This window comes from Dendrobates tinctorius, unplaced genomic scaffold, assembly GCF_039654945.1.
Source record: "Dendrobates tinctorius isolate UK_male_01 unplaced genomic scaffold, ASM3965494v1 ptg000034l, whole genome shotgun sequence".
In the NCBI taxonomy this organism is placed as follows: Eukaryota; Metazoa; Chordata; class Amphibia; order Anura; family Dendrobatidae; genus Dendrobates; species Dendrobates tinctorius.
The window spans coordinates 3717296-3736564 of NW_027361702.1; positions in this window are offsets into that span (position 1 = coordinate 3717296).

The window sequence follows — 19269 nt, forward strand, 5'->3', positions numbered from 1 at the left end:
AGCAGACATGGAGTTGACAGGCGTGCAGTGGTCGAAGCTGAAAGACCTTTGTAAAGTCCTTCAGTGTTTTGAGGAATGCACACGGCTGGTAAGCGCAGACGACGCCATCCTAAGCATGAGCATCCCACTTATGCGTCTGCTCATGCAAACTTTGACGCACCTTAAGGAGCAGGCGTCTGCAGCCAATGTTGATGAGGAGGAAGAGGAGGAGGGAATCCTTGATGACATTCAGCCATTGTCTGCTCAGGGACCTCTCCTGGACGAAGTGGAGGAAGAAGAGGAGGAGGAGGAGGATGATGGGGATGATTACTTAGGGGAGGAGGATGCATCTCGTGGGGCAAGTGAAAATGTTGGCGTGGCAAGGTCTGGTACAGGGTTTGTGCGTGACTGGAGGGATGTGGATTTGCCAGAAAGTGCTCCTCCACCCAGCACTCGCAGTGCATCATTGACACCGGGAACATTGGCCCACATGTCAGATTATGCCTTGCGGATCCTAAAAAGGGACCCCCGCATTGCCAAAATGATGAACGATGACGACTACTGGTTGGCCAGCATCCTGGATCCACGCTATAAAGGCAAATTACAAAACATCATGCCACAGGAGAACCTTGACCTAATATTGGCTAATAAACAAGCAACTCTGGTAAATCGGTTGCTTGAGGCATTCCCAGCACACAGCAGCGGTGATGGTTCTCACACGAGCCGTACGGGCCGGGGGCAGCTTGGCAGAGGTGTTCGTGGTGCACACAGCAGAAGTGGCGTTGGAGACAGGGGTTTCATGACAATGTTGTGGACTGATTTTTCAAATACCGCTCACACAACTGGTAATACTGCATCGATGGAAAGTGACAGGAGACAGCAGTTGTCAACTATGGTTACAAACTACTTTTCCTCCCATATTGATGTTCTCCCACACAGGTCATTCCCCTTTGACTATTGGGCCGCTAAACTGGACACCTGGCCTGAATTGGCCCAATATGCCTTACAGGAGCTCGCTTGCCCAGCTGCAAGTGTGCTATCGGAAAGAGTCTTCAGTGCAGCTGGATCAATCCTTACAGAAAAAAGGACCCGTCTGTCAACCCAAAATGTGGATGATCTAACCTTCATTAAAATGAACCACGCATGGGTTTCCAAGGATTTTGTCCCACCTTCCCCTGATGACACATAGGGTGACAGAAAAATGGCTTGCTTTGGTCCACCTCTTCCTGGTACTTCACCTATTTCACCTTTTGCATCAGCTGAATGTCCAACATCAACATATGCCACTTTCTAAAACTCCCTAACTGTGCTGCCTCCCCCCCCATGGCCGGAGTCACCACCTACCGCACGACACCGTGCGAGTGCCGTTGCCCTGGACAGGTGGGTAGGCCGACTCTTGGGCGCGGGCACTGGCACAGGGTCCCTTATAGTGCAATCAAGTGTCTCTGACGGCGGTGGTGCACACCCGCCGTCAGACACACCGCTGTACTATGAGGGGCCCAGTGCCAGTACCGACGCCCACGAGTGGGCCCCCCTTGCTTGGGCAGGGCCCCAGCATTTGCAATCTTTACCTCTCCCTGCTCCTCCGCTGTGTAATCTGGGCCGTCAAATCCATACTGTGCCTGACACCGTCTGAGCCTGCCTCCTGAGACATATATTTTGAATGTGTACGCTATCCATACATGTTATCCGGGGATACGGTACCCTTTCTAACCTTTGTGCAATGACGTGCAATCCATACTGGGCCTAACACCGTCTGAGCCTGCCTCATGCTGTATAGACATATATTTTGAATGTGTACGCTATCCATACATGTTATCCAGGGATACGGTACCCTTTCTAACCTTTGTGCAATCACGTGCAATCCATACTGGGCCTAACACCGTCTGAGCCTGCCTCATGCTGTATAGACATATATTTTGAATGTGTACGCTATCCATACATGTTATCCGGGGATACGGTACCCTTTCTAACCTTTGTGCAATCACGTGCAATCCATACTGGGCGTGAGAACGGCTGGCGAGCTGTTAAGCAAGCTACAGCACCTGTCCAGACAAGTACAGGGATTCCCTAGCGAGGAGACTTATTTGATTGGTTTCAATGTTGGGACAGCAATTTTTGGGGAGCACTATACTCTGGAGAATGATAGATGGGGCCCACCATACACTGGAACATTCCAAAGGTGGACATCAGACACTGGAGCAGCATTTACAGGGCCCATTATACACTATAGCATTAGAAATGGGGCCCATTAAGTTTGGAGCATTATTTGGGCCCATAAGACAGTGGAGCTTCATCCATGGGGACCAACATATACTGTAGCATTATGTGGAGCTCATCATATACTGTTTCAAACATTATATGGGACCAATGATTCTGTATGGAGAAATAGATGGGCCTCGTCATGAGATGTAAAAAGTGAGGTATTTTTCATTGTACTATACCGCTATTTATCTGCCGTATCGGAGCATGATGAGTTGTGGTATGTGTTAAAGGGGCACTCTTTCGCCCAGGGCACCTGAAAACCTGCAGCCAGCCCTCCCCCCCCACAACTTTAGCCAAATAACACCCATTTTTCAGTGCGTAACTTATATTATGAAGTTAATTAAGGTTGACAAGCTTAAGTAAGAAGAATTGATGTTTTTGGCATTCAAATGGGCACTGTTGGTGTGTTTCCTGTCCTCCTCTCACTGCCGACTTTTATTCCCCATTGACTTACATTGGGTTTCGTGTTTCGGGACGACCCCGACTTTTCCCTATAATCGGACGATCTTGCTCGACCCGACTTTTGGAAAAGTCGGGTTTCACGAAACGAAACGCGACCCTAAAAAAACAAAAGTCGCTCAACTCTAGTGGACACACGGTCAGAGGGTAACTGGAGGGTTGACTCGGATGATCGGTGTGACTCAGATTCTAGGGGTGACTGTGGCTCTGAGAGAGAAAGGGAGCACAGACTAGAAGAGCTAGAGAAAAGTCCTCGAGCCCAAAGGTCACCTGGCATCGTGGCAAGGTCTGAATAAGTCCCTCAGAGAAGAGGTAGGAGTACTCACAGAAACTGTAAGAGGTCTTCTGCACGAGAAGTGGGACGAAGACTTACAGCGGCCAGGCCTGAGTGAGAAACAGTGTGAAGAAAAAAAGAAACTGAAAAGTATGGAAGCAGAGGTGATCCGTTTGCAAACGGCGCTTGCTGCTGCAGAGTGTGCTAAAAGACAAGCACAGCAGGAAAGAGATGAACTGGCTGATTTAGTTGCTAATAACAGTGGTAAAGATGCTCTGGCTTTGGAAGAAAAGAGGCAGTTAGAGTCTCGCATGGCTCAGCTTCAAGAAGTGGCGGAAGAACGTAGTAATGCTCAGAAGAATGAGAGTGCCCGTCAGCAATTAGTTCGCCAGAATAAGGAGTTAGAAGCAAAGGTTGCACTACTGGAGGAACAGCTTGATGCGGAAATTAAAGTGCGACAATCTGCAAGCAAACAAGTACGTCGTACGGAGAAAAAGCTGAAGGTGGTACTAAGGCAAATGGATGACGAAAGGCGTAGTTCTGAGCAGTACAAAGACCTGGCGGAAGGAAATGATGTGCGTCTGAAACAGCTGAAACGCCAGGTGGAAGAAGCAGAGAAAGAGGCTCAACGTGCCAATACGTTGCACCGTAGATTACAGTGTGAACTGAAGGATGCTACAGAGACAGAAGATGCAAAGAACTGTGAGGTTAATGCACTGAAAAGAAAACTTTAGACATGGTGGGGTACCACTTGTTACAAGACGCTAAGGCCTCTTTCACACTTCAGTTATTTGCATCAGTCAAAATCCGCCAAAAAGGCGGAAAAGCGGATCCGTCTGTAACTGATGTGAACGGATGCAATAGGATCCGTTTTATGACGGATCCGCAGAATGAAGAATTTTAAAGGAGCCACTGGCCGAGAGAGAGAGAATTTTTTTTTTTTTGTCTGGCACCCAGACAGAATTTCGGGTTAAATCAGTGTGTGGAGGATCCGCTGGCCAAAAAAAGTTGCAAGCTCCGTTTGGAACTCTTTGAGGATGTTGACGGACAGCAACATTTTGGCGGATCCGCACAAAAACGGATGCAAAGGACGGCAATTCGTCAAGATCCGCCAATAATGAAAGTCAATTTGTAAAAAAAAACGGATCCACCATGAAAAATGGCGGATCCGTTTTTTTTCCAAATCGGCGGATCTTGACTGATTGTCAAAACGGAAGTGTGAAAGAGGCCTTAGATAGAGAAAGGATGGTGAGTAGTCTGACAACGTAGACAGACCGTGATTGGAGGGTCAAAGACAACGATCGATATTCTGAACGCTGGGGGCGGGGGAGGCCTAACATAGAGATGACAGACAGAGACGGTTCTCTCGACCTGTGGGCCAAGGTGTAATGAGTGCTCGGTCTCGAGATCCCGGGGTAATGTGTGTTCAATCCCACAAGTTTGAACAGAGGGGGAGGTATGTGGTGTAGTGACCACTGTGTCCGCTAGGGGGCACTGTGGATGTCCTAGGAGAGAGGATGAATGGCAGAAGACTGAAGGACCGTTATGTATCTCAAGGTGGGTGGCCTTGAGATGGAGACTTATGTGTCTGTTGATCAGCAGTGATACTGCTGAGGTGCTGTTTCACTGTGTTTGGGAAGTCTCCAGGTAACTGATGAGTTTGGCTGGACTAGTTACCTACAATCCCACCCAGGGGGTGTGTTTAAGAAACGCTATTATAAAGTGTATGAGTGGTTGAAGGACCTGGGATGAGGTCATAGCCATGTGACCCGGTGGGCGTGGCTACGGACCATGTAAGGTGGCCAGGGTAGGTCACATGGAGAGAATGCTGGGACCTGGTTGGTCCGTTGTGGAAGGTCCCGTCTGAGAGAGATGGGGCTGTCTTCCTGACAGCAAGTGAATGCTGTGTTAATGGCTACACATGCCTGATAGTTCCCTGGAGGGAAAGGACATCTGCAGTATGAAGAAACATCCATGAGGGAACCCTGACGGGTGAGCTAACTGTGAGGCTGAAGAGCCTGCGTATGGAACATTGCATAACCTGTATGACTACAGGATAAACGGAGTGAAGCTCTGTCATGGACGCTAAGCTATTTTCTATTGCTTTGATGGTTTATGATGCCAAAATAAACCACTTGGACTGTTTTGGTTTTATGGAAAACCTGTGCCGGATGTGATTTATTGGCTGCCAAGCGAGTATCCCCTACCCGAATGACAGCGCTACCTTACAATAATATATGTGTGTGTGTGTGTGTGTGTGTGTGTGTGTGTGTGTGTGAAAAAAGAGGAAAAGCAGCACAAAAAATAAACAGACAATGCGGGTGCAAGACTTCCAGGCATATACCAAACCTCAAAAATAGTGTCCTCAAGATAAAAGCAGCACACAAAAAGAGTTTCAGTCAAAGTGCTATTTATTAGCCCATCTGGCTAGTTGCCCATACAGCGACGTTTCGGCCCTGGGAGTTGTGGTCGTTTCTCAAGCATTGTAACAATGCAAAGTGTGTGCTATTTAAAGCTCACCAATCATACAGGTGTTCACAGGCAATTAGATAATATACATTATGCAATACATAGTTTTACAAAACATGAATAAGAATCAAAAAGTGCATTTATAGTGCAATGTGCAAAAGGGCCTCAATTGATGAAAATATATTAATCTCCACTTAAAAACCATTAATATCTAGTAATGTCCTTTAATTTCAAATCAGTGGCAGCTGTATTAGCATATAAATGAGCATGACTCACCCCATGGTAACTATTGTAATTGCGCCATGTATCGGCGTCCTGTATCTTCCCTGTCCTTGCTGAAGAAAAGCAGGACCAAACCATGATGCTGCCACCACCATGTTTGACAGTTGGGATGGTGTGTTCAGGGTGATGAGCTGTGTTGCCTTTACGTCATTCATATCATTTGGCATTGTTGCCAAAAGGTTCAATTTTGGTTTCATCTGATCAGAGCACCTTCTTCCACCTGTTTGGTGTGTCTCCCAGGTGGTTTGTTGCAAACTTTAAACAACACTTTTTATGGATATCTTTGAGAAATGGCTTTCTTCTTGCCACTCTACCATAAAGGCCAGATTTGTGCTGTCATGTCCGCCATGTCTGCCCTGTCTGTTTTCTCTCAAGAACTCCTGGAGCGATGTGCATGCGCATATCTTGTCTGCTATCCTGCATGTTCCCTTGAGCAGTGTGCACACCCAACTCATGTCTGAGCTGCAGGAGGCCTGCGTTTCTGCTCTGCCTTCTGTGATCTTCTCGTCATGTCTAGAGTCCCTGGTCATGTGTCCCTGCCTGGATCCTGCACTGTCTGGTTCTGCAATCATCTCGTCATGTCTGAAACGCTGATCATGTGACCTTTCCTAGGATCCTGCACTGTCTGGTTCTGTAATCATCTTGTCATGTCTGAAACGCTCATCATGTGACCTTTCCTAAGATCCTGCACTGTCTGGTTTGGTAATCATCTCGTCATGTCTAGAACTCTGATCATGTGACCTGTCTTGGTTTCAGCACTGATTCTGCAGTCGTCTCGTCATGTCTAGAACTCTGATCATGTGACCTGTCTAGGTTTCAGCACTGGATCTGAAGTCATCTTGTCATGTCTGGAACTCTGATCATGTGACTATGCTCTGTTATCCTGTGGATCTGAACCCGGAAGTGCTCCCCTGGTCCTGACCTGGAAGAGCAGGTGCTATGCCCTATATCAGGCCGCCCCTTCCTATGCTCAGGGCCAGAGTATTGTGTGGGGTCCCTGCATGGCTGCTTGGGCTGTGGGGCACTCCCTCTATTCTGTGCCCTTGCACTCTGCTTTGTCGTGCGTCTCTGCACACGCTCCGTGCTCGTATTCCGTCTCTGGTCTTGTCTCGTGTCTTGTCTAGTGTTTGCCCTTCGTGCCATGTTTTGTCCCTGCTCTGCTTTGCCTTATAGTCCTCGTTTGCTCTGATTCTGTTCCTTGTTTCATGTCTCGCTCTGCTTTGTGGCTTCAGGTACCCTGCCTCTGTCTCTGGCGTGTCTCTACACGTGCAAGCCTCCGCTCTGAACCTGTCCCTGGCGTGTCTCTACACGTGCAAGCCTCCGCTCTGAACCTGTCCCTGGCGTGTCTCTACACGTGCAGGCCTCCGCTCTGAACCTGCCCCTGGCGTGTCTCTACACGTGCAGGCCTCCGCTCTGAACCTCTCCTTGGCGTGTCTCTACACGTGCAGGCCTCATTCTGTATCCTGTCTAGTCCCAAGGTCCTTCCTTGGCCCAGCTCTGGGCTTCAGCCTACGCTCCGCTGCTAGACTGTCCCTGTCCCTGGCATGCTCTTTGCATGCGCAGGTCTCTGCCTCGTTCTTTGTATTGTCCCTGATGTTTCGTGCGCCCTGGCACATTTCATACTAGGCTTTGCCATGCTGTCTCGCATGTGGCTCTGTCCTGTACCCTTTGCCTAGCCCTGCCTTGTGGCTCCGTGCCTCTGTGCACATGCCTGGTCGCCTGTGCCTACCTGGTGTGCCTCAGCCGTGCCGCCTCTAGCCGTGCTCGCCTGTGTGCCCCAGCCGTGCCCCGTCCAGTGCTATAGTGGTCTGGCTGCGTGGCCCCGCAGCGGTGCCGCCTCTAGTCGTGCCCGCTTGCAACTGCCATCATCGGTACCACCTGCCGGTGCTCCCAGCCGTGGTCTCTGTGCTCCCTTGCACTCATGCTGGTTCTCGCACTGTGCCTTTTCGTGCTACTCTTGCACAAAGCCTTTGTCTCTTTTGCTCTTCTCTGTTCCCTAGTTTGCCTGCTGGATTCCATAACCTGCCAACCGCTGCCAGAGGTCCGGACCTAAATGACTGCGGCCTGCTGTCCGGAGCTGATGTCCGTAGCCAGATACCTGGACCCTGTCGGTCGATGCCAGCATTTGGATTCCGATGCCACCGTACTCTGTGCCTCTCCCTGGCATGCCCCTTGGCATGCGCAGGCCACCGTCCTGTGAACCTGACCCATCCCTGTCTTGCCCCTTGGCATGCGCAGGCCACCGTCCTGTGAACCTGACCCGTCCCTGGCATGCCCCTCGGCATGCGCAGGTCTCTGTCCTGTGAACCTGATCCTGGCGTGTCCGTTGACACGCACCATGTCACTAACTCTCTTGTTTCCTTGCATGGAACCCTGGCTAACTTCTGGATGTCCGGATCCTGCCGATCACCCTCTGAGCTACAGACCCAGATGCCCTGGTTGATCGTGGACTGTTGTCCGGAGTCCGATGTCCGCATACCATCTGCACGTTCCATGCTTGGACCTCGGCTGCCATTGCACGCACCCTGTTTCATGAACTCTGTGTGTTCACGTTTGCTCCTGTTGCACCCTGAAGAGTTCCTCAAGTCTTGGACCTCGGCGTGCCCTTGCACGCACCTTGTCTTATGTTCTGTGTGTTCACGTTTTGCAGCTGTTGTACCTAAAGTCTTCCTTAATGAAGTTTCTTTGATTTAACGACTCGTCTTGCCTTGTCTTGTTTCCCTGAGCCGGCTGTCTAGTCCAGCAGCCGTGGTGGCTCACCTCCTTGGTCTTGCCCCTGACACTCCCTGTATAGGGGGTGGTTCTCACTAGGTCAGCTCGCCCTAGGTGGGTGGGTGCCACGGCCCAGAGGGTCCACTCTTTCTAAGAAGAACAACTCAGCGTAAGCTGACACTCGTCACATGTGCAGTATACGACTGATTGTTGTCCTATGGACAGACTGTCCCACCTCAGCTGTAGATCTCTGCAGTTCATCCAGCGTGATCATGGGCCTTTTGGCTGCATCACTGATCAGTCTTGTCCTTGTTTGAGATGAAAGTTTAGAGGGACAACGGGTCTTGGTAGATATGCAGTGGTATGGTACACCTTCCATTTCAATATGATTGCTTGCACAGTGCTCCTTGGGATGTTTAAAGTTTTGGAAATCATTTTGTATCCAAATCCGGCTTTAAACTTTTCCACTACAGAATCACGGACCTGCCTGTTGTGTTCCTTGGTCTTCATGATGCTCTCTGTGCTTCAAACAGAACCCTGAGATTATCACAGAGCAGGTGCATTTATACGGAGACTTGTAATCCAAGAACAAGAAAAAGATCATGCCCATAATCAAGGAGCACCTCAAGCATGTATAAAAAACATGACACTTTATTAAACAGCTGTAATACAACAGCAAAAAAAACACACATGATATTAAAAACATTTAAAAAAGAGAAATCCTGTTCAAAATCATGCCCTATAATAAAGGCAATGATAACCCCACACCTTTAAATGTCCCCTGAACAGCACAAAAGATATATCTATTATATAAAGCTCAAGTGTGTGTATGTATGTATGTATGTATGTCCGGGATTGGCATCCGCACCGTCGCAGCTACAGCCACAAAATTTGGCACAGTCGCACGTCTGGACCCCGAGAGCGTCCTAAGCTATGTTGTGAGGCGAAATTTTAACCCCGCGTGTTCCAATTCACCAAACAATTTTGCCCCTATCTACATACTGGGCGCGTCAAGCTCCGCCCCTCATGATGTCATAATGCCCCTATCTACATAATGGGGAAACAGTGTGTGCGTATCAAGCCCCGCCCCTCATTATGATGTCACAATGGTTGCCATGGCGACGCTGATGTCATAGAGGATATGTATGATGGGTACATAGGCATGGGACTATGAGATGAAGGATGTGTTATGGGTATATGGGCACTCGACTATGGGATGGCTAATATGTATGATGGGTATATGGGCATGGGACTATGGGATGGAGAATATGTGTGATGGATATATGGACACTCGACTATGGGATGGAGGATATGTATGATGGGTATATGGGCATGGGCCTATGGGATCGTGGATATGTATGATGGGTTTACCAGAAAAGGTATGCCAGAGAGAAGGCAATAATAGCCACACTCAATCCAGACTTTTTAAACAATCGCCAGGAAATAATAAGACAGGCAAACTGCAATACAAAAGATAGATAAACCTATTCCCAAGGCAAAAAAGTTCACACATCAGTTACATATGGAGCCAAAGATGCGAGCCAGGGCCCTGGCAAGGGGGAGAGAGAGGTGGGGGATAAATTCCCACACGTATCGCCACAGATTGTGGCTTCCTCAGGGAAGGAATAGCTATTCCTTCCTGGCTCCACATGTAACTGATGTGTGAACTTTTTTTGCTTTGGGAATAGGTTTGTTTATCTATCTCTTGTATTGCAGTTTGCCAGTCTTATTATTTCCTGGCGATTGTTTAAAAAGTCTGGATTGAGTGTGGCTATTATTGCCTTCTCTCTGGCATACCTTTTCTCCTTGATATTTGGATGCTTGCTTTATTGGACCCATATGGCACTAGTTATAGGCTTCAGCTATATGCACTTTAAAATTATTGTGTATACGATCTAGTTCTTCTGGGTTTTTTTTTTGGTATCCATTCTAAGTCCCTTGCTGGGACTTTTATATATTTAATCTTCTTTTCATATCTGGGTCTGTATGACAGCAATTATTTGTAACTGTATTAGTTATAAATTCATGCAACATTTATGTGACATAGCAGCTGTTTTTTATCTCTCCCAGAATTTTCTAATTAGTATCCCAGTGGTGAATGTTGGACCACTTGTAGCGATTCCTATATATATATATATATACACATATATATCTTTTGTGCTGTTCAGGGGAGATTTTCAGGTGTGGGGTTATCATTGCCTTTATTATAGGGCATGATTTTGAACAGGATTTCTCTTTTTTAAATGTTTTTAATATCATGTGGTTTTTTTTGCTGTTGTATTATAGCTGTTTAATAAAGTGTCATGTTTTTTATACATGCTTGAGGTGCTCCTTGATTATGGGCGTGATCTTTTTCTTGTTCTTGGATTCCATGTTCTTTACATGCCCTTAGTGAGCCCTCCTGTCTTTTTTGGAATATATTAAGTGGTGCCCTCCATCCCTTTTGTTTATCACTATACGATGACTTGATTACACACAGGTGGATTATATTTATAATCATTAGTCATTTAGGACAACATTGGATCATTCAGAGATCCGCAATGAACTTCTGGAGTGAGTCTGCTGCACTGAAAGTAAAGGGGCCGAATAATATTGCACGCCCCACTTTTCAGTTTTTGAATTTCCGCAAAAATTTAAAATAACCAATAAATTTCGTTGACCTGCACAATTGTGTTCCATTTGTTGTTGATTCTTCACCAAAAATTTACATTTAGTATCTTTATGTTTGAGGCACGATATGTGGGAAAAGGTTGAAAATTTCCAGGGAGCAGAATGTGTGTGTGTATGTGTGTGTGTGTATATATATATATATATTATTATTATTATTATTATTATTATTATTATTATTTATTGTTATAGCGCCATTTATTCCATGGCGCTTTACATGTGAGGAGGGGTATACATAAAAACAAGTACAATAATCTTAAACAATACAAGTCATAACTGGTACAGGAGGAGAGAGGACCCTGCCCGCGAGGGCTCACAATCTTCAAGGGATGGGTGGTAATACAGTAGGCGAGGGTAGAGCTGGTCGTGCAGCGGTTTGGTCGATCGGTGGTTACTGCAGGTTATAGGCTTGTCGGAAGAGGTGGGTCTTCAGGCTCTTTTTGAAGGTTTCGATGGTAGGTGAGAGTCTGATATGATGTGGTAGAGAGTTCCAGAGTAGGGGTGATGCGCGAGAGAAATCTTGTATGTGATTGTGGGAAGAGGAGATAAGAGGGGAGTAGAGAAGGAGATCTTGTGAGGATCGGAGGTTGCGTGCATATATATATATATATACATATAATTTATTTTGTGTTGGACAAATAGCATTGGTTAGCACACAGCGTTCTCATTGTTTGCCTTTCTTAATTAGTGAGAATTTGTTGATAGTTTACATCAATTATAAGTGACACTTACAGGGATAATTCAATATTGAGTAATTACTCCAACTTCTTGGTTTGTAGTAAAGATAGTCTTGTCCTAATTATATAGCTTATGGTATAATGGTCACATTATAAGATTTTAATGTGGTACCTTTATAATGAATTTTGTATGTGGATGCAGATTTATTGAAAAACTTTGAAGTTTCTGTGGAGATGATAAATTGTTGACATCTATCAGACACGCAATCCTTATGTATATACCGAAGCTCTGTGTGGATCCTTTGACATGCGCAGTTGATACCCCTCGTTTGGACTCTCACTATGCCTGATGACTAGTGTTGAGCTTTCCGATACCGCAAGTATCGGGTATCGGCCGATATTTGCCGTATCGGAATTCCGATACCGAGTACCGATACTTTTTTCGTATCGGATACCGGAATCGGAAGTCCAAAATGCAATGAGCCACTTTTGTGGCTCTGATTGGCTGCCGAAATGACGTCATCATGATGCGCTGTCTGTGCGCATCATGATGCGCCGTCAGTTCGGGCCTTCGGGGGGGCTGTGCCGACTGTCCGGGGGTCTGTGCCGGCCTGCCGGTGGTCTGTGCAGGCTCCGGGGGTCTGTGCCGGCCTGCCGGGGGGCTGTGCCGGCCTGCCGGTGGTCTGTGCAGGCTCCGGGGGTCTGTGCCGGCCTGCCGGGGGGGGCTGTGCCGGCCTGCCAGTGGTCTATGCAGGCTCCGGGGGTCTGTGCCGGCCTGCCGGTGGTCTGTGCAGGCTCCGGTGGTCTGTGCCGGCCTGCCGGGGGGCTGTGCCGGTCTGCCGGTGGTCTGTGCAGGCTCCGGGGGGCTGTGCCGGCCTGCCGGTGGTCTGTGCAGGCTCCGGGGGTCTGTGCAGGCATCGTCCGATGGGACTACAAGTCCCATCGGGCGATGCCTGCTACCATGACAGTGATTGACACATTAGCCAATGATGGGACTGTAAGTAGTCCCATCATCCGGCTAATGTGTTGAATGTAAAAAAAAAAAAATAAAAAATTACATGCTACATACATGCTACATACATACAACATGCATACTACATATATACTACATGTAACATACATACTTATTGCAACATGCATACTACATACATGCTACATACTACATGCATGCTACATACATGCTACATACTACATACATGCTACATACTACATACATGCTACATACATACTACATACATAATACATATATACTACATGCATGCAACATACATGCAACATATATACTACATGCATGCAACATGCATACTACATATATACTATATATACTACATGTAACATACATACTACATATATACTACATGCTACATACATGCTAGGAAATTAGGAAGGGGAAAGGGAAATTTGTGCTCACCAAAATAGTCCTGTAAGCCGGTCGTGCCTAGGGATCAAATGGCTGACCACCATGCTACATACATGCTACATACATGCTACATACTACATACATAATATATATATATACTACATGCATGCAACATACATACAACATATATACTACATGCATACTACATATATACTATATATACTACATGTAACATACATACTACATATATACTACATGCTACATACATGCAACATACATACTACATACATACTACATACATGCTACATACATACTACATACATAATACATATATACTACATGCATGCAACATACATACAACATGTAGTATGTATGTTACATGTAGTATATATAGTATATATGTAGTATGCATGTTGCATGCATGTAGTATATATGTTGTATGTATGTTGCATGCATGTAGTATATATGTATTATGTATGTAGTATGTAGCATGTATGTAGCATGCATGTAGTATGTAGCATGTATGTAGTATGCATGTTGCATGTAGTATATATGTAGTATGTATGTTACATGTAGTATATATGTAGTATGCATGTTGTATGTATGTAGCATGTAATTGTTTTTTTTTTTTTTTTTTTTTACATTCAATACATTAGCCGGATGATGGGACTACTACTGTCCCATCATTGGCTAATGTGTCAATCACTGTCATGGTAGCAGGCATCGCCCGATGGGACTTGTAGTCCCATCGGACGATGCCTGCACAGACCCCCGGAGCCTGCACAGCCCACCGGCAGGCCGGCACAGCCCCCCGTCAGGCCGGCACAGACCACCGGAGCCTGCACAGCTCCCCGGCAGGCCGGCACAGCCCCCCGGCAGGCCGGCACAGACCACCGGAGCCTGCACAGACCACCGGCAGGCCGGCACAGCCCCCCCGGCAGGCCGGCACAGACCCCCGGAGCCTGCACAGACCACCGGCAGGCCGGCACAGCCCCCCGGCAGGCCTGCACAGACCACCGGCAGGCCGGCACAGCCCCCCGGCAGGCCTGCACAGACCACCGGAGCCTGCACAGACCACCGGTAGGCCTGCACAGACCACCGGAGCCTGCACAGACCCCCCGGCAGGCCGGCACAGCCCCCCGAAAGGCCCGTACAGACCCCAGAGAGGCTGTACAAGGCAAAAATAGGGTTTTTCTTATTCCGATACCGGAAGTCCCATAGACTTGAATGGGACTTCCGGTATCGGAATCGGCGATACCCGATATTTTTTTTAGATCGGCCGATACCATCCGATACGCTACTTTTAAGTATCGGACGGTATCGCTCAACACTACTGATGACGTAGTAGGTATATCAAAAGGTCCTTTCTAATATGTACCTTTGAACTTCTGTACAGGCGCTTATGAGCATGTGATTTCACAAGTCCTTCTTGATAATTACAGTGGGTATGGAAACTATTCAGACCCCTTTAAATTTTTCACTCTTTTGTTTCATTGCAGCCATTTGGTAAATTCAAAAAAGTTAATTTTTTTCTCATTATTGTACACTTTGCACCCCATCTTGACTGAAAAAAACAAATGTAGAAATTTTTGCTAAAGAAAAACTGAAATATTGCATAGTCATAAGTATTCAGACACTTTGTTCAGTATTGAGTAGAAGCACCCTTTTGAGCTAGTACAGCCATGAGTCTTCTTGGGAATGATGCAACAAGTTTTTCACCCCTGGATTTGGGGATCCTCTGCTATTCTTCTTTGCAGATCCTCTCCAGTTCCGTCAGGTTGGATGGTGAACGTTGGTGGACAACCATTTTCAGGTCTCTCCAGAGATGCTTAATTGGGTTGAGGTCAGGGCTCTGGCTGGGCCAGTCAAGAATGGTCACAGACTTGTTGTGAAGCCACTCCTTTGTTATTTTAGCTGTGTGCTTAGGGTCATTGTCTTGTTGGAAGGTGAACCTGTCATGGTTTACTGTGGGTTACAGGCCAGGTGGTGTAAGAGTTAACATGGAAGGCCTCTCTATGGATCTGGGAGGGTCCTTATAGCCTCATGGTGGAGCCGTTCGCTGTCGTTTATACTCTGAGCTGAGTGTGCCTGACCCTATTGTCTGTGCTTCATGCCTATCGTTGTATGTCTGCTTGGTGTTTTATCCGGTCCCGTCACGGTTAACGTCTCTTGTCTACTGATTCTGTACCTTGATTCCCGCTCCGTGTATGACTTATGGCTACGTTCTGACCTCCGTTTGATTATCCCTCCTGTACCTCGCCGCCCGCTCTGTGTATGACCTTTGGCTACGTTGTGACCTCCCTTTGATTATCCCGCCTGTACCTCGCCGCTCGCCCTGTGTATGACTTTATTGCTTGTCTGATCTTGCTACTGTTTACTCCTCTTCGCCGCTGTATTGCAAGTACTGCTGTCGGCTCCTGGAGGGGCTTGGTTGTAATCCTGCCCCTCTCCCTGACACGCGGCCACATGACCGCAGGTCCTGTGGGTATCGAGCGATTCACAATTCCTCCGCCTCCCGCAGGTCCCGGATCCTGTCTGCTCATACCCACGCTATACACCGGACCCTCACAGCTGCGGGTAAGACTTCTCCATATACTCCTTGTCGGTGTCCCTGTAGTCTGGGTGGTGGTTCCATAGGTCCACACCTGACAGAACCTTCGGCCAAGTCTGAGGTCCAGAGCACTCTGGAAGAGGTATTCATCCAGGATCTCTCTGTACGTGGCCACATTCATCTTTCCGTCAATGGCAACCAGTCCTGTCTATGCAGCTGAAAAACACCCTCGCAGCATGATGCTGCCACCACCATGTTTCACTGTTGGGATTTTATTGGGTAGGTGATGAGCAATGTCTGGTTTTCTCCACACATACTACTTAGAGTCATCACCAAATAGGTCTATCTTTGTCTCATCAGACCAGATAATCTTATTTCTCATAGTCTGGGAGTCCTTTGTGTGTTTTTTAGCAAACTATGTGGGCTTTCATATGTCTTGCACTGAGGAGAGGCTTCCGTCTGGCCACTCTGCCTTAGAGGCCCAACTGGAGGAGGGCTGCAGTGATAGTTGACTTTGTGGAACTTTCTCCCATCTCCCTACTGCATCTCTAGAGCTCAGCCACAGTGATCTTGGGGTTCCACCTTGCCTCTCTCACCAAGGCTCTTCTACTATTGCTCAGTTTGGCTGGATGGCCAGGTCTAGGAAGACTTCTGGTGGTCCCAAAATTCTTCCATTTAAGGATTATGGATGCCACTGAACCTTGAGTAGTGCAGAAATTATTTTGTAACCTTGGTGTGCCTTGCCACAATTCTGTCTCCAAGCTCCTTGGGCAGTTCCTTTGACCTCATGATTTTCATTTGGTCTGACATGCATTGTGAGCTGTGAGGTCTTATATAAGACAGGTGTGTGCCTTCACAAATCAAGTCCTATCAGTTTAATTAAACACAGCTGGACTCCAATGAAGGAGTAGAGCCATCTCAAGGAGAATCACAAGGAAATGGACAGCATGTGACTTAAATATGAGTGTCTGAGCAAAGGGTCTGAATACTTGTGACCATGTGATATTTCAGTTTTTCTTTATTAATAAATTTACAAAAATTTCTACATTTCTGTTTTTTTTCAGTCAAGATGGGGTGCAGCATGTACATTAATGAAAAAAATGAACGTTTTTTGAATTTTCCAAATGGCTGCAATGAAACAAAGAGTGAAAAATTTAAAGAGGTCTGAATACTTCCCATATCCACTGTACCCTACAGGACACGCGCGGTGACGTTTACACTGTGCCGACAGGTCCTTCATGTTATCCATCTGTAGTGCAGACTGCGCAAGTGCCGATGGTCATCACATGACCTCAGAGGTCCTCATTATGGCGCTTGAACCTCTAGGTTCAAGCAACATATTGTAATCCAATTTCTTATATTTTATTCTACTTCTCCGCGTTTTCTGCAATTAATGCGGCCCGAACCGCTCGGCGCAGACACCCCGTTCAGGCGGCGTTTCGAAGCCCTCGGTGGGGACAGGTGTGCTATGTATTTTTGGAGTCTATCCGATTTGTAGTTTTTTTTTAAAAAATCACATTTTAAGCAAAAAGTTTCCCATAGTAATAAATGGCGACCTTTCCATAACCCCCAACTGACATGGATTGATGCCACAGCGCAGGTGCAGTGACCTTACAAAGATGGCAGCTATGCAAATGCAGCTTCCACACATGACCCGTATTACGCAATAGCCAAAGTGACTACCAAGTTGTCAGAGGATGGGGGCAGGTTGTCAGAGGCTGGAAGAGCCTAGAGCAGGCTGTCAGAGGCTGTCGGAGCCTGGGGGCGGGTTGTCAGAGGCTGTCAGAGCCTGGGGCGGGTTGTCAGAGGCTGGAGGCAGGTTATCAGAGGCTGTCGGAGACTAGGGGCGGGTTATCAGAGGCTGGAGGCAGGTTGTCAGAGGTTGTCGGAGGCTGGGGGCAGGTTGTCAGAGGCTGGGGGCAGGTTGTCAGAGGCTAGAACAGCCTGGGGGCAGGTTGTCAGAGGCTGTGGTGGCAGGTTGTCAGAGGCTGTCGGAGCCTGGGGCAGGTTGTCAGAAGCTGGAGGCAGGTTGTCAGAGGCTGTCGGAGTCTGGGGCAGCTTTTCAGAGGTCGCTGGAGCCTGGGGCAGGTTTTCAGAGGCTGCTGGAGCCTGGAGCAGGTTTTCAGAGGCTGGGGGCAGGTTGTCAGAGGCTGTCGGAGCCTGGGTCAGGTTGTCAGGCTGTCGGAGCCTGGGGCAGGTTGTCATAGGCTGGGGGCAGGTTGTTAGAGGCTGGAAGAGCCTGGGGCATGTTGTCAGAGGCTGCTGGAGCCTGGGGCAGGTTGTCTGAGGCTGGAAGTGCCTGGGGCAGGTTGTCAAAGGCTGGAAGAGCCTGGGGCAGGTTCAGAGGTGATCTGTGAAGAAAAGGTCACTCTGACCCTGGTTTTTGGGGTATTTTGGCTTCGCAGTCCAATTTTCAGGTGTGCAGTAGCATCAGCTAAGGATTCCTCAGATTTTCCCGCAAAAAACGCATGCGGGAAAATCTGAGGAATCCTTAGCTGATGCTACTGCACACATTAACATTCGACTGCGACGAAAATATACCCCGAAAAACGGGGTCTGAGTGACTTTTTCATCACAGATTTAATTTTAAGTGTGTGCATAAGGATCAGGGCACCCTCCAAAGGCTTACTGTGTAAAAAATTACTTAAAAACATCCCCAAATCACTAGAATGGGGATGTGTAATGCATTCATATTCTAACTTTACTTTCTTACAGTCGACACCTGATACACTGCTGTAAATCTGGCAGCGCTGTTCAAGCACCATGTATTTCCTTCAGGAAATGCCCATCTAGTTTTTTTGTCTTCTCTGCTCAGGTGCCAGCGAGATTGATGGTGACCTGGAAGGACCTTTGTGTTGGTCCTTGCATGCCAAAACTACAATTGGACATGTGAGCTTTCCCTAAACAAATACGTTACTATGAGGTTAACCTTTGATGAGTGACATGTCTTTTTAACAATCAATTGTTGTTTTTTCTACCAACAAAACTGTTCTGGATTAGCAGATGTATTAACTCTGACTCATGGATGACCTAAATTACATCATAACTTACCTTTTAAAAGCTTATGGGTTCTGCCCAGTGGCCATTGCAGCCTAATTTGTCCTGATGGTGCCAGTAATGTTAGTCATTATCAAGCCAGCCATGAATTGATGTCCTGAGATACACTATGGACCTACGACTAGTCTGGTTCTAGTGAGAAAGTCATATAAAATAGTGGGGGGCAATTAGAATAGTAATACTCTAGTACTGTGGACCACATTCCAACAGAAACAATTGTCAGTCAAATACTGTGAGGATTTGAGAGAGCTAGTGTGTTTATCCCAGAGGGGACAGAAAACTAATGACGCGATATTTCAGAAATTTAATAGTTACTAGTACAACTCTATCTTTTGAAAAAGACAGTTGAATAGTGAGATCACCAGGTAATTGAATCCCAACAGGGAATTATTATAGTGATAACATTGAAATGGATAGACATTATACAATAAAACAGTTTTAATGTCTCTATTGAGAACCCCTAAGGATGAACAATAATAAAGAGATAAATAAATGTCACAAATAATTGTACCCCTAA